The 12,500-nt window shown below is 58.4% G+C and overlaps 1 non-coding gene across 1 annotated transcript; it reads right to left on the bottom strand.

Annotated features, from left to right (window-relative positions):
• Positions 1 to 9,307: 9,307 nt before the first annotated feature.
• Positions 9,308 to 9,426, bottom strand: LOC148058504 (5S ribosomal RNA). Its single transcript, XR_015709800.1, has one exon. It is a non-coding gene; the product is annotated as a 5S ribosomal RNA (ribosomal RNA).
• Between the last annotated feature and the right edge of the window lie 3,074 nt (positions 9,427 to 12,500).

Raw genomic sequence — 12,500 nt, 5'->3', positions numbered from 1 at the left:
CCGCTAAGTCCGGAGGAACCGTCCGCCCGCAATGGGTGGGGGCCCTCCGATGGCGGGTCACGTTGGCAGATCGGTCATCGGTGTAGGTGGTATCACAGTGCGTCCATGACGCGCGAAGGTCGGCTTGAGCCTGAGCTCTTTCCCCGCCGCCTGCGCTGGAGCTCGATACTCTGTCCAAGTATCCTTCGCTCCTATTAACCTCTAGGTGGTTGCGCTCGTGACATCAAAAAGACCACTTTTTGAAGAGCAGTCACACTCGGAAAAAATTTCTTTCGTCAGGCAAAAGAACCAGAGTTCTCCGCGGCCATCCACTCCAACCTTGTCCGACTTTGAGGCACCAGGCTCGGCCACCCTCCGAGCCTTTTCCTTCCCTCTCCTGTTATGGTGCCTCCCTATTAACCTCTAGGTGGTTGCGCTCGTGACATCAAAAAGACCACTTTTTGAGGAGCAGTCACACTCGGAAAAAATTTCTTTCGTCAGGCAAAAGAACCAGAGTTCTCCGCGGCCATCCACTCCAACCTTGTCCGACTTTGAGGCACCAGGCTCGGCCACCCTCCGAGCCTTTTCCTTCCCTCTCCTGTTATGGTGCCTCCCTATTAACCTCTAGGTGGTTGCGCTCGTGACATCAAAAAGACCACTTTTTGAAGAGCAGTCACACTCGGAAAAAATTTCTTTCGTCAGGCAAAAGAACCAGAGTACTCCGCGTCCATCCACTCCAACCTTGTCCGACTTTGAGGCACCAGGCTCGGCCACCCTCCGAGCCTTTTCCTTCCCTCTCCTGTTATGGTGCCTCCCTATTAACCTCTAGGTGGTTGCGCTCGTGACATCAAAAAGACCACTTTTTGAGGAGCAGTCACACTCGGAAAAAATTTCTTTCGTCAGGCAAAAGAACCAGAGTTCTCCGCGGCCATCCACTCCAACCTTGTCCGACTTTGAGGCACCAGGCTCGGCCACCCTCCGAGCCTTTTCCTTCCCTCTCCTGTTATGGTGCCTCCCTATTAACCTCTAGGTGGTTGCGCTCGTGACATCAAAAAGACCACTTTTTGCAGAGCAGTCACACTCGGAAAAAATTTATTTCGTCAGGCAAAAGAACCAGAGTTCTCCGCGGCCATCCACTCCAACCTTGTCCGACTTTGAGGCACCAGGCTCGGCCACCCTCCGAGCCTTTTCACTCCCTCTCCTGTTATGGTGCCTCCCTATTAACCTCTAGGTGGTTGCGCTCGTGACATCAAAAAGACCACTTTTTGAGGAGCAGTCACACTCGGAAAAAATTTCTTTCGTCAGGCAAAAGAACCAGAGTTCTCCGCGGCCATCCACTCCAACCTTGTCCGACTTTGAGGCACCAGGCTCGGCCACCCTCCGAGCCTTTTCACTCCCTCTCCTGTTATGGTGCCTCCCTATTAACCTCTAGGTGGTTGCGCTCGTGACATCAAAAAGACCACTTTTTGCAGAGCAGTCACACTCGGAAAAAATTTCTTTCGTCAGGCAAAAGAACCAGAGTTTTCAGCGGTCATCCACTCCAACCTTGTCCGATTTTGAGGCACCAGGCTCGGCCACCCTCCGAGCCTTTTCCTTCCCTCTCCTGTTATGGTGCCTCCCTATTAACCTCTAGGTGGTTGCGCTCGTGACATCAAAAAGACCACTTTTTGCAGAGCAGTCACACTCGGAAAAAATTTCTTTCGTCAGGCAAAAGAACCAGAGTTTTCAGCGGCCATCCACTCCAACCTTGTCCGATTTTGAGGCACCAGGCTCGGCCACCCTCCGAGCCTTTTCACTCCCTCTCCTGTTATGGTGCCTCCCTATTAACCTCTAGGTGGTTGCGCTCGTGACATCAAAAAGACCACTTTTTGCAGAGCAGTCACACTCGGAAAAAATTTCTTTCGTCTGGCAAAAGAACCAGAGTGTTCAGCGGTCATCCACTCCAACCTTGTCCGATTTTGAGGCACCAGGCTCGGCCACCCTCCGAGCCTTTTCACTCCCTCTCCTGTTATGGTGCCTCCCTATTAACCTCTAGGTGGTTGCGCTCGTGACATCAAAAAGACCACTTTTTGCAGAGCAGTCACACTCGGAAAAAATTTCTTTCGTCTGGCAAAAGAACCAGAGTTTTCAGCGGTCATCCACTCCAACCTTGTCCGACTTTGAGGCACCAGGCTCGGCCACCCTCCGAGCCTTTTCACTCCCTCTCCTGTTATGGTGCCTCCCTATTAACCTCTAGGTGGTTGCGCTCGTGACATCAAAAAGACCACTTTTTGCAGAGCAGTCACACTCGGAAAAAAATTTCTTTCGTCAGGCAAAAGAACCAGAGTTTTCAGCGGTCATCCACTCCAACCTTGTCCGATTTTGAGGCACCAGGCTCGGCCACCCTCCGAGCCTTTTCACTCCCTCTCCTGTTATGGTGCCTCCCTATTAACCTCTAGGTGGTTGCGCTCGTGACATCAAAAAGACCACTTTTTGCAGAGCAGTCACACTCGGAAAAAATTTCTTTCGTCTGGCAAAAGAACCAGAGTTTTCAGCGGTCATCCACTCCAACCTTGTCCGATTTTGAGGCACCAGGCTCGGCCACCGTCCGAGCCTTTTCACTCCCTCTCCTGTTATGGTGCCTCCCTATTAACCTCTAGGTGGTTGCGCTCGTGACATCAAAAAGACCACTTTTTGCAGAGCAGTCACACTCGGAAAAAATTTCTTTCGTCTGGCAAAAGAACCAGAGTTTTCAGCGGTCATCCACTCCAACCTTGTCCGATTTTGAGGCACCAGGCTCGGCCACCCTCCGAGCCTTTTCACTCCCTCTCCTGTTATGGTGCCTCCCTATTAACCTCTAGGTGGTTGCGCTCGTGACATCAAAAAGACCACTTTTTTCAGAGCAGTCACACTCGGGAAAAATTTCTTTCGTCTGGCAAAAGAACCAGAGTTTTCAGCGGTCATCCACTCCAACCTTGTCCGATTTTGAGGCACCAGGCTCGGCCACCCTCCGAGCCTTTTCACTCCCTCTCCTGTTATGGTGCCTCCCTATTAACCTCTAGGTGGTTGCGCTCGTGACATCAAAAAGACCACTTTTTTCAGAGCAGTCACACTCGGGAAAAATTTCTTTCGTCTGGCAAAAGAACCAGAGTTATCAGCGGTCATCCACTCCAACCTTGTCCGACGTTGAGGCACCGATGTCGGCCAAGTTCTGAGCGTTCCACCGCCGAATGCCACTGGTCCTCAACACAGCGGACTTCCAATCCAACCTTGTCCGACTTTGAGGCACCGAAGTCGGCCTCAGCCCGAGCCTTCCCCCGCCGACCTCACTGGAGCCCGCCATCCAGGGACCGGCGGAGGTCGCCCGCATGACCGCGGCAAAGTGTCTCAAAGTCGGGCACGACCGCTCGAGTCACCCGCCAACCCGGTCCGGGGCACCTCCAGGGACCGGCGGAGGTCGCCCGCATGACCGCGGCAAAGTGTCTCAAAGTCGGGCATGACCGCTTGAGTCACCCGCCAACCCGGTCCGGGGCACCTCCAGGGACCGGCGGAGGACGCCCGCATGACCGCGACAAAGTGTCTCAAAGTCGGGCACGACCGCTCGAGTCACCCGCCAACCCGGTCCGGGGCACCTCCAGGGACCGGCGGAGGACGCCCGCATGACCGCGACAAAGTGTCTCAAAGTCGGGCACGACCGCTCGAGTCACCCGCCAACCCGGTCCGGGGCACCTCCAGGGACCGGCGGAGGACGCCCGCATGACCGCGACAAAGTGTCTCAAAGTCGGGCACGACCGCTCGAGTCACCCGCCAACCCGGTCCGGGGCACCTCCAGGGACCGGCGGAGGACGCCCGCATGACCGCGACAAAGTGTCTCAAAGTCGGGCATGACCGCTCGAGTCACCCGCCAACCCGGTCCGGGGCACCTCCAGGGACCGGCGGAGGACGCCCGCATGCCCGCGACAAAGTGTCTCAAAGTCGGGCACGACCGCTCGAGTCACCCGCCAACCCGGTCCGGGGCACCTCCAGGGACCGGCGGAGGACGCCCGCATGACCGCGACAAAGTGTCTCAAAGTCGGGCACGACCGTTCGAGTCACCCGCCAACCCGGTCCGGGGCACCTCCGGGGACCGGCGGAGGTCGCTCGCATGACCGCGACAAAGTGTCTCAAAGTCGGGCACGACCGCTCGAGTCACCCGCCAACCCGGTCCGGGGCACCTCCAGGGACCGGCGGAGGATGCCCGCATGACCGCGACAAAGTGTCTCAAAGTCGGGCACGACCGCTCGAGTCACCCGCCAACCCGGTCCGGGGCACCTCCAGGGACCGGCGGAGGACGCCCGCATGACCGCGACAAAGTGTCTCAAAGTCGGGCATGACCGTTCGAGTCACCCGCCAACCCGGTCCGGGGCACCTCCAGGGACCGGCGGAGGACGCCCGCATGACCGCGACAAAGTGTCTCAAAGTCGGGCATGACCGCTCGAGTCACCCGCCAACCCGGTCCGGGGCACCTCCGGGGACCGGCGGAGGACGCCCGCATGACCGCGACAAAGTGTCTCAAAGTCGGGCACGACCGCTCGAGTCACCCGCCAACCCGGTCCGGGGCACCTCCGGGGAGCAGTGGAGGTCGCTCGCATGACCGCGACAAAGTGTCTCAAAGTCGGGCATGACCGCTCGAGTCGCCCGCCATCCCGGTCCGGAGCTCAACACTTTGTCGTTTTTTCCACTCCCTCCCCATTAACCTCTAGGTGGTTGCGCTCGTGACATCAAAAAGACCACTTTTTGCAGAGCAGTCACACTCGGAAAAAATTCGTTTCGTCTGGCAAAAGAACCAGAGTTCTCAGCGGGCTTCCAGTCCAACCTTGTCCGATTTTGAGGCACCAGGCTCGGCCACAGTCCGAGCCCATTCACTCCCTCCCCTGTTGTACTCGCTCCCTATTAACCTCTAGGTGGTTGCGCTCGTGACATCAAAAAGACCACTTTTTGAGGAGCAGTCACACTTAGGAAAAATCCGTTTGCGCTCACACCATCCCTCCCCATTAACCTCTAGGTGGTTGCGCTCGTGACATCAAAAAGACCACTTTTTGAGGAGCAGTCACACTTAGGAAAAATCCGTTTGCGCTCACACCATCCCTCCCCATTAACCTCTAGGTGGTTGCGCTCGTGACATCAAAAAGACCACTTTTTGAGGAGCAGTCAGACACCGAGGTTTTCTGGATTTATGTCCGTTTTCCTGGTTCTCTGACTCGGGCACCTTGTGACCGACATCCCCCCCTTCCCTGGTTCTATTTTGCCGATACTTTGGTGAGTTTTCTACCCGCAAACCAAGCCCCCCAAGCCCGCCGCCTGGTGGGGGAAGAGGCCCCCTGGTCCCGGTTCTATTTTAGGACACTTTGGTGAGTTTTCTACCCGCAAACCAAGCCCCCCAAGCCCGCCGCCTGGTGGGGGAAGATGCCCCCTGGTCCCGGTTCTATTTTAGGACACTTTGGTGAGTTTTCTACCCGCAAACCAAGCCCCCCAAGCCCGCCGCCTGGTGGGGGAACATGCCCCCTGGTCCCGGTTCTATTTTAGGACACTTTGGTGAGTTTTCTACCCGCAAACCAAGCCCCCCAAGCCCGCCGCCTGGTGGGGGAACATGCCGCCTAGCCCGGTTCTATTTTAGGTCACTTTGGTGAGTTTTCTACCCGCAAACCAAGCCCCCCAAGCCCGCCGCCTGGTGGGGGAAGAGGCCCCCTGGTCCCGGTTCTATTTTAGGTCACTTTGGTGAGTTTTCTACCCGCAAACCAAGCCCCCCAAGCCCGCCGCCTGGTGGGGGAAGAGGCCCCCTGGTCCCGGTTCTATTTTAGGACACTTTGGTGAGTTTTCTACCCGCAAACCAAGCCCCCCAAGCCCGCCGCCTGGTGGGGGAACATGCCCCCTGGTCCCGGTTCTATTTTAGGACACTTTGGTGAGTTTTCTACCCGCAAACCAAGCCCCCCAAGCCCGCCGCCTGGTGGGGGAACATGCCCCCTGGTCCCGGTTCTATTTTAGGACACTTTGGTGAGTTTTCTACCCGCAAACCAAGCCCCCCAAGCCCGCCGCCTGGTGGGGGAACATGCCGCCTAGCCCGGTTCTATTTTAGGTCACTTTGGTGAGTTTTCTACCCGCAAACCAAGCCCCCCAAGCCCGCCGCCTGGTGGGGGAAGAGGCCCCCTGGTCCCGGTTCTATTTTAGGACACTTTGGTGAGTTTTCTACCCGCAAACCAAGCCCCCCAAGCCCGCCGCCTGGTGGGGGAACATGCCCCCTGGTCCTGGTTCTATTTTAGGACACTTTGGTGAGTTTTCTACCCGCAAACCAAGCCCCCCAAGCCCGCCGCCTGGTGGGGGAGCATGCCCACTGGTCCCGGTTCTATTTTAGGACACTTTGGTGAGTTTTCTACCCGGAAACCAAGCCCCCCAAGCCCGCCACCTGGTGGGGGAAGAGGCCCCCTGGTCCCGGTTCTATTTTAGGACACTTTGGTGAGTTTTCTACCCACACTGCAGGTCCCCAAATGCCGCCATCTGGTGGGGGAACATGCCGCCTGCACCGGTTCTATTTTAAGTCACTTTGGTGAGTTTTCTGCCCACACTACGGGTCCCCAAATGCCGCCATCTGGTGGGGGAACATGCCGCCTGCACCGGTTCTATTTTAAGTCACTTTGGTGAGTTTTCTGCCCACACTACGGCTCCCCAAATGCCGCCATCTGGTGGGGGAACATGCCGCCTGCACCGGTTCTATTTTAAGTCACTTTGGTGAGTTTTCTGCCCACACTACGGGTCCCCAAATGCCGCCATCTGGTGGGGGAACATGCCGCCTGCACCGGTTCTATTTTAAGTCACTTTGGTGAGTTTTCTGCCCACACTACGGCTCCCCAAATGCCGCCATCTGGTGGGGGAACATGCCGCCTGCACCGGTTCTATTTTAAGTCACTTTGGTGAGTTTTCTGCCCACACTACGGGTCCCCAAATGCCGCCATCTGGTGGGGGAACATGCCGCCTGCACCGGTTCTATTTTAAGTCACTTTGGTGAGTTTTCTACCCACACTACGGGTCCCCAAATGCCGCCATCTGGTGGGGGAACATGCCGCCTGCACCGGTTCTATTTTAAGTCACTTTGGTGAGTTTTCTACCCACACTACGGGTCCCCAAATGCCGCCATCTGGTGGGGGAACATGCCGCCTGCACCGGTTCTATTTTAAGTCACTTTGGTGAGTTTTCTGCCCACACTACGGGTCCCCAAATGCCGCCATCTGGTGGGGGAACATGCCGCCTGCACCGGTTCTATTTTAAGTCACTTTGGTGAGTTTTCTGCCCACACTACGGGTCCCCAAATGCCGCCACCTGGTGGGGGAACTGCCGCCTAGTCCCGGTTCTATTTTAGGTCACTTTTCTCACTTTCTGACCCACAAATAATGCCCCAAATGCCGCCGCCTGGTGGGGGGAACTGCCGCCTAGTCCCGGTTCTATTTTAGGTCACTTTTCTCACTTTCTGACCCACAAATAATGCCCCAAATGCCGCCGCCTGGTGGGGGGAACTGCCGCCTAGTCCCGGTTCTATTTTAGGTCACTTTTCTCACTTTCTGACCCACAAATAATGCCCCAAATGCCGCCGCCTGGTGGGGGGAACTGCCGCCTAGTCCCGGTTCTATTTTAGGTCACTTTTCTCACTTTCTGACCCACAAATAATGCCCCAAATGCCGCCGCCTGGTGGGGGGAACTGCCGCCTAGTCCCGGTTCTATTTTAGGTCACTTTTCTCACTTTCTGACCCACAAATAATGCCCCAAATGCCGCCGCCTGGTGGGGGGAACTGCCGCCTAGTCCCGGTTCTATTTTAGGTCACTTTTCTCACTTTCTGACCCACAAATAATGCCCCAAATGCCGCCGCCTGGTGGGGGGAACTGCCGCCTAGTCCCGGTTCTATTTTAGGTCACTTTTCTCACTTTCTGACCCACAAATAATGCCCCAAATGCCGCCGCCTGGTGGGGGGAACTGCCGCCTAGTCCCGGTTCTATTTTAGGTCACTTTTCTCACTTTCTGACCCACAAATAATGCCCCAAATGCCGCCGCCTGGTGGGGGGAACTGCCGCCTAGTCCCGGTTCTATTTTAGGTCACTTTTCTCACTTTCTGACCCACAAATAATGCCCCAAATGCCGCCGCCTGGTGGGGGGAACTGCCGCCTAGTCCCGGTTCTATTTTAGGTCACTTTTCTCACTTTCTGACCCACAAATAATGCCCCAAATGCCGCCGCCTGGTGGGGGGAACTGCCGCCTAGTCCCGGTTCTATTTTAGGTCACTTTTCTCACTTTCTGACCCACAAATAATGCCCCAAATGCCGCCGCCTGGTGGGGGGAACTGCCGCCTAGTCCCGGTTCTATTTTAGGTCACTTTTCTCACTTTCTGACCCACAAATAATGCCCCAAATGCCGCCGCCTGGTGGGGGGAACTGCCGCCTAGTCCCGGTTCTATTTTAGGTCACTTTTCTCACTTTCTGACCCACAAATAATGCCCCAAATGCCGCCGCCTGGTGGGGGGAACTGCCGCCTAGTCCCGGTTCTATTTTAGGTCACTTTTCTCACTTTCTGACCCACAAATAATGCCCCAAATGCCGCCGCCTGGTGGGGGGAACTGCCGCCTAGTCCCGGTTCTATTTTAGGTCACTTTTCTCACTTTCTGACCCACAAATAATGCCCCAAATGCCGCCGCCTGGTGGGGGGAACTGCCGCCTAGTCCCGGTTCTATTTTAGGTCACTTTTCTCACTTTCTGACCCACAAATAATGCCCCAAATGCCGCCGCCTGGTGGGGGGAACTGCCGCCTAGTCCCGGTTCTATTTTAGGTCACTTTTCTCACTTTCTGACCCACAAATAATGCCCCAAATGCCGCCGCCTGGTGGGGGGAACTGCCGCCTAGTCCCGGTTCTATTTTAGGTCACTTTTCTCACTTTCTGACCCACAAATAATGCCCCAAATGCCGCCGCCTGGTGGGGGGAACTGCCGCCTAGTCCCGGTTCTATTTTAGGTCACTTTTCTCACTTTCTGACCCACAAATAATGCCCCAAATGCCGCCGCCTGGTGGGGGGAACTGCCGCCTAGTCCCGGTTCTATTTTAGGTCACTTTTCTCACTTTCTGACCCACAAATAATGCCCCAAATGCCGCCGCCTGGTGGGGGGAACTGCCGCCTAGTCCCGGTTCTATTTTAGGTCACTTTTCTCACTTTCTGACCCACAAATAATGCCCCAAATGCCGCCGCCTGGTGGGGGGAACTGCCGCCTAGTCCCGGTTCTATTTTAGGTCACTTTTCTCACTTTCTGACCCACAAATAATGGCAAAAAAAAATGCTTACAGCACCCAGTATTCCCAGGCGGTCTCCCATCCAAGTACTAACTGGGCCCGACCCTGCTTGGCTTCCGAGATCAGACGAGATCGGGCTCATTCAGGGTGGTGTGGCCGTAAGCGAGGGAAGCGCTTGTGAAATGCCCCAAAGTGTTGAAAATGTTCCCCAGGCCCCTGGTTCCCCATCCCCGCAGGAGGAGGCTCCCCAGGCCCCCTGGTTCCCCATCCCCGCAGGAGGAGGCTCCCCAGGCCCCCTGGTGCAGGAGGAGGCTCCCCAGGCCCCTGGTTCCCCATCCCCGCAGGAGGAGGCTCCCCAGGCCCCCTGGTTCCCCATCCCCGCAGGAGGAGGCTCCCCAGGCCCCATGGTTCCCCATCACCGCAGGAGGAGGCTCCCCAGGCCCCCTGGTTCCCCATCCCCGCAGGAGGAGGCTCCCCAGGCCCCCTGGTGCAGGAGGAGGCTCCCCAGGCCCCCTGGTGCAGGAGGAGGCTCCCCAGGCCCCCTGGTTCCCCATCCCCGCAGGAGGAGGCTCCCCAGGCCCCCTGGTTCTCCATGCCCGCAGGAGGAGGCTCCCCAGGCCCCCTGGTTCTCCATGCCCGCAGGAGGAGGCTCCCCAGGCCCCCTGGTTCTCCATGCCCGCAGGAGGAGGCTCCCCAGGCCCCCTGGTTCTCCATCCCCGCAGGAGGAGGCTCCCCAGGCCCCCTGGTTCTCCATCCCCGCAGGAGGAGGCTCCCCAGGCCCCCATGTTCTCCATGCCCGCAGGAGGAGGCTCCCCAGGCCCCCATGTTCTCCATGCCCGCAGGAGGAGGCTCCCCAGGCCCCTTGGTTCTCCATCCCCGCAGGAGGAGGCTCCCCAGGCCCCTGGTTCTCCATCCCCGCAGGAGGAGGCTCCCCAGGCGCCCTGGTTCTCCATCCCCGCAGGAGGAGGCTCCCCAGGCCCCCTGGTTCTCCATCCCCGCAGGAGGAGGCTCCCCAGGCCCCATGGTTCCCCATCACCGCAGGAGGAGGCTCCCCAGGCCCCCTGGTTCCCCATCCCCGCAGGAGGAGGCTCCCCAGGCCCCCTGGTTCTCCATCCCCGCAGGAGGAGGCTCCCCAGGCCCCCATGTTCTCCATGCCCGCAGGAGGAGGCTCCCCAGGCCCCTTGGTTCTCCATCCCCGCAGGAGGAGGCTCCCCAGGCCCCTTGTTCTCCATCCCCGCAGGAGGAGGCTCCCCAGGCCCCCTGGTTCTCCATCCCCGCAGGAGGAGGCTCCCCAGGCCCCCTGGTTCTCCATGCCCGCAGGAGGAGGCTCCCCAGGCCCCCTGGTTCTCCATCCCCGCAGGAGGAGGCTCCCCAGGCCCCCTGGTTCCCCATCCCCGCAGGAGGAGGCTCCCCAGGCCCCCTGGTTCTCCATGCCCGCAGGAGGAGGCTCCCCAGGCCCCCTGGTTCTCCATCCCCGCAGGAGGAGGCTCCCCAGGCCCCTGGTTCTCCATCCCCGCAGTAGGAGGCTCCCCAGGCCCCCTGGTTCCCCATCCCCGCAGGAGGAGGCTCCCCAGGCCCCCTGGTTCTCCATGCCCGCAGGAGGAGGCTCCCCAGGCCCCCTGGTTCTCCATCCCCGCAGGAGGAGGCTCCCCAGGCCCCTGGTTCTCCATCACCGCAGGAGGAGGCTCCCCAGGCCCCCTGGTTCCCCATCCCCGCAGGAGGAGGCTCCCCAGGCCCCCTGGTTCTCCATCCCCGCAGGAGGAGGCCCCCCAGGCCCCTGGTTCCCCATCCCCGCAGGAGGAGGCTCCCCAGGCCCCCTGGTTCTCCATCCCCGCAGGAGGAGGCTCCCCAGGCGCCCTGGTTCTCCATCCCCGCAGGAGGAGGCTCCCCAGGCCCCCTGGTTCTCCATCCCCGCAGGAGGAGGCTCCCCAGGCCCCCTGGTTGGGAGAGGGGAAAAAAAGAGCAAAGTGTTTAAAAATGCCCCAAAGTGTTGAAAATGTTCCCCAGGCCCCTGGTTCCCCATCCCCGCAGGAGGAGGCTCCCCAGGCCCCCTGGTTGGGAGAGGGGGATAAAGAGCAAAGTGTTTAAAAATGCCCCAAAGTGTTGAAAATGTTCCCCAGGCCCCTGGTTCCCCATCCCCGCAGGAGGAGGCTCCCCAGGCCCCCTGGTTGGGAGAGGGAAAAAAAAGAGCAAAGTGTTTAAAAATGCCCCAAAGTGTTGAAAATGTTCCCCAGGCCCCTGGTTCCCCATCCCCGCAGGAGGAGGCTCCCCAGGCCCCCTGGTTGGGAGAGGGGAAAAAAAGAGCAAAGTGTTTAAAAATGCCCCAAAGTGTTGAAAATGTTCCCCAGGCCCCTGGTTCCCCATCCCCGCAGGAGGAGGCTCCCCAGGCCCCCTGGTTGGGAGAGGGGGAAAAAGAGCAAAGTGTTTAAAAATGCCCCAAAGTGTTGAAAATGTTCCCCAGGCCCCTGGTTCCCCATCCCCGCAGGAGGAGGCTCCCCAGGCCCCCTGGTTGGGAGAGGGGAAAAAAAGAGCAAAGTGTTTAAAAATGCCCCAAAGTGTTGAAAATGTTCCCCAGGCCCCTGGTTCCCCATCCCCGCAGGAGGAGGCTCCCCAGGCCCCCTGGTTGGGAGAGGGGGATAAAGAGCAAAGTGTTTAAAAATGCCCCAAAGTGTTGAAAATGTTCCCCAGGCCCCTGGTTCCCCATCCCCGCAGGAGGAGGCTCCCCAGGCCCCCTGGTTGGGAGAGGGGAAAAAAAGAGCAAAGTGTTTAAAAATGCCCCAAAGTGTTGAAAATGTTCCCCAGGCCCCTGGTTCCCCATCCCCGCAGGAGGAGGCTCCCCAGGCCCCCTGGTTGGGAGAGGGGGATAAAGAGCAAAGTGTTTAAAAATGCCCCAAAGTGTTGAAAATGTTCCCCAGGCCCCTGGTTCCCCATCCCCGCAGGAGGAGGCTCCCCAGGCCCCCTGGTTGGGAGAGGGAAAAAAAAGAGCAAAGTGTTTAAAAATGCCCCAAAGTGTTGAAAATGTTCCCCAGGCCCCTGGTTCCCCATCCCCGCAGGAGGAGGCTCCCCAGGCCCCCTGGTTGGGAGAGGGGAAAAAAAGAGCAAAGTGTTTAAAAATGCCCCAAAGTGTTGAAAATGTTCCCCAGGCCCCTGGTTCCCCATCCCCGCAGGAGGAGGCTCCCCAGGCCCCCTGGTTGGGAGAGGGGGAAAAAGAGCAAAGTGTTTAAAAATGCCCCAAAGT

The sequence above is a fragment of the Callionymus lyra genome, unplaced genomic scaffold, assembly GCF_982586985.1.
Source record: "Callionymus lyra unplaced genomic scaffold, fCalLyr1.hap1.1 HAP1_SCAFFOLD_77, whole genome shotgun sequence".
NCBI classification, from domain to species: Eukaryota; Metazoa; Chordata; class Actinopteri; order Syngnathiformes; family Callionymidae; genus Callionymus; species Callionymus lyra.
Note: the sequence above shows the minus strand (reverse complement) of the source record. Positions and strands in the feature narration are given on the sequence as shown.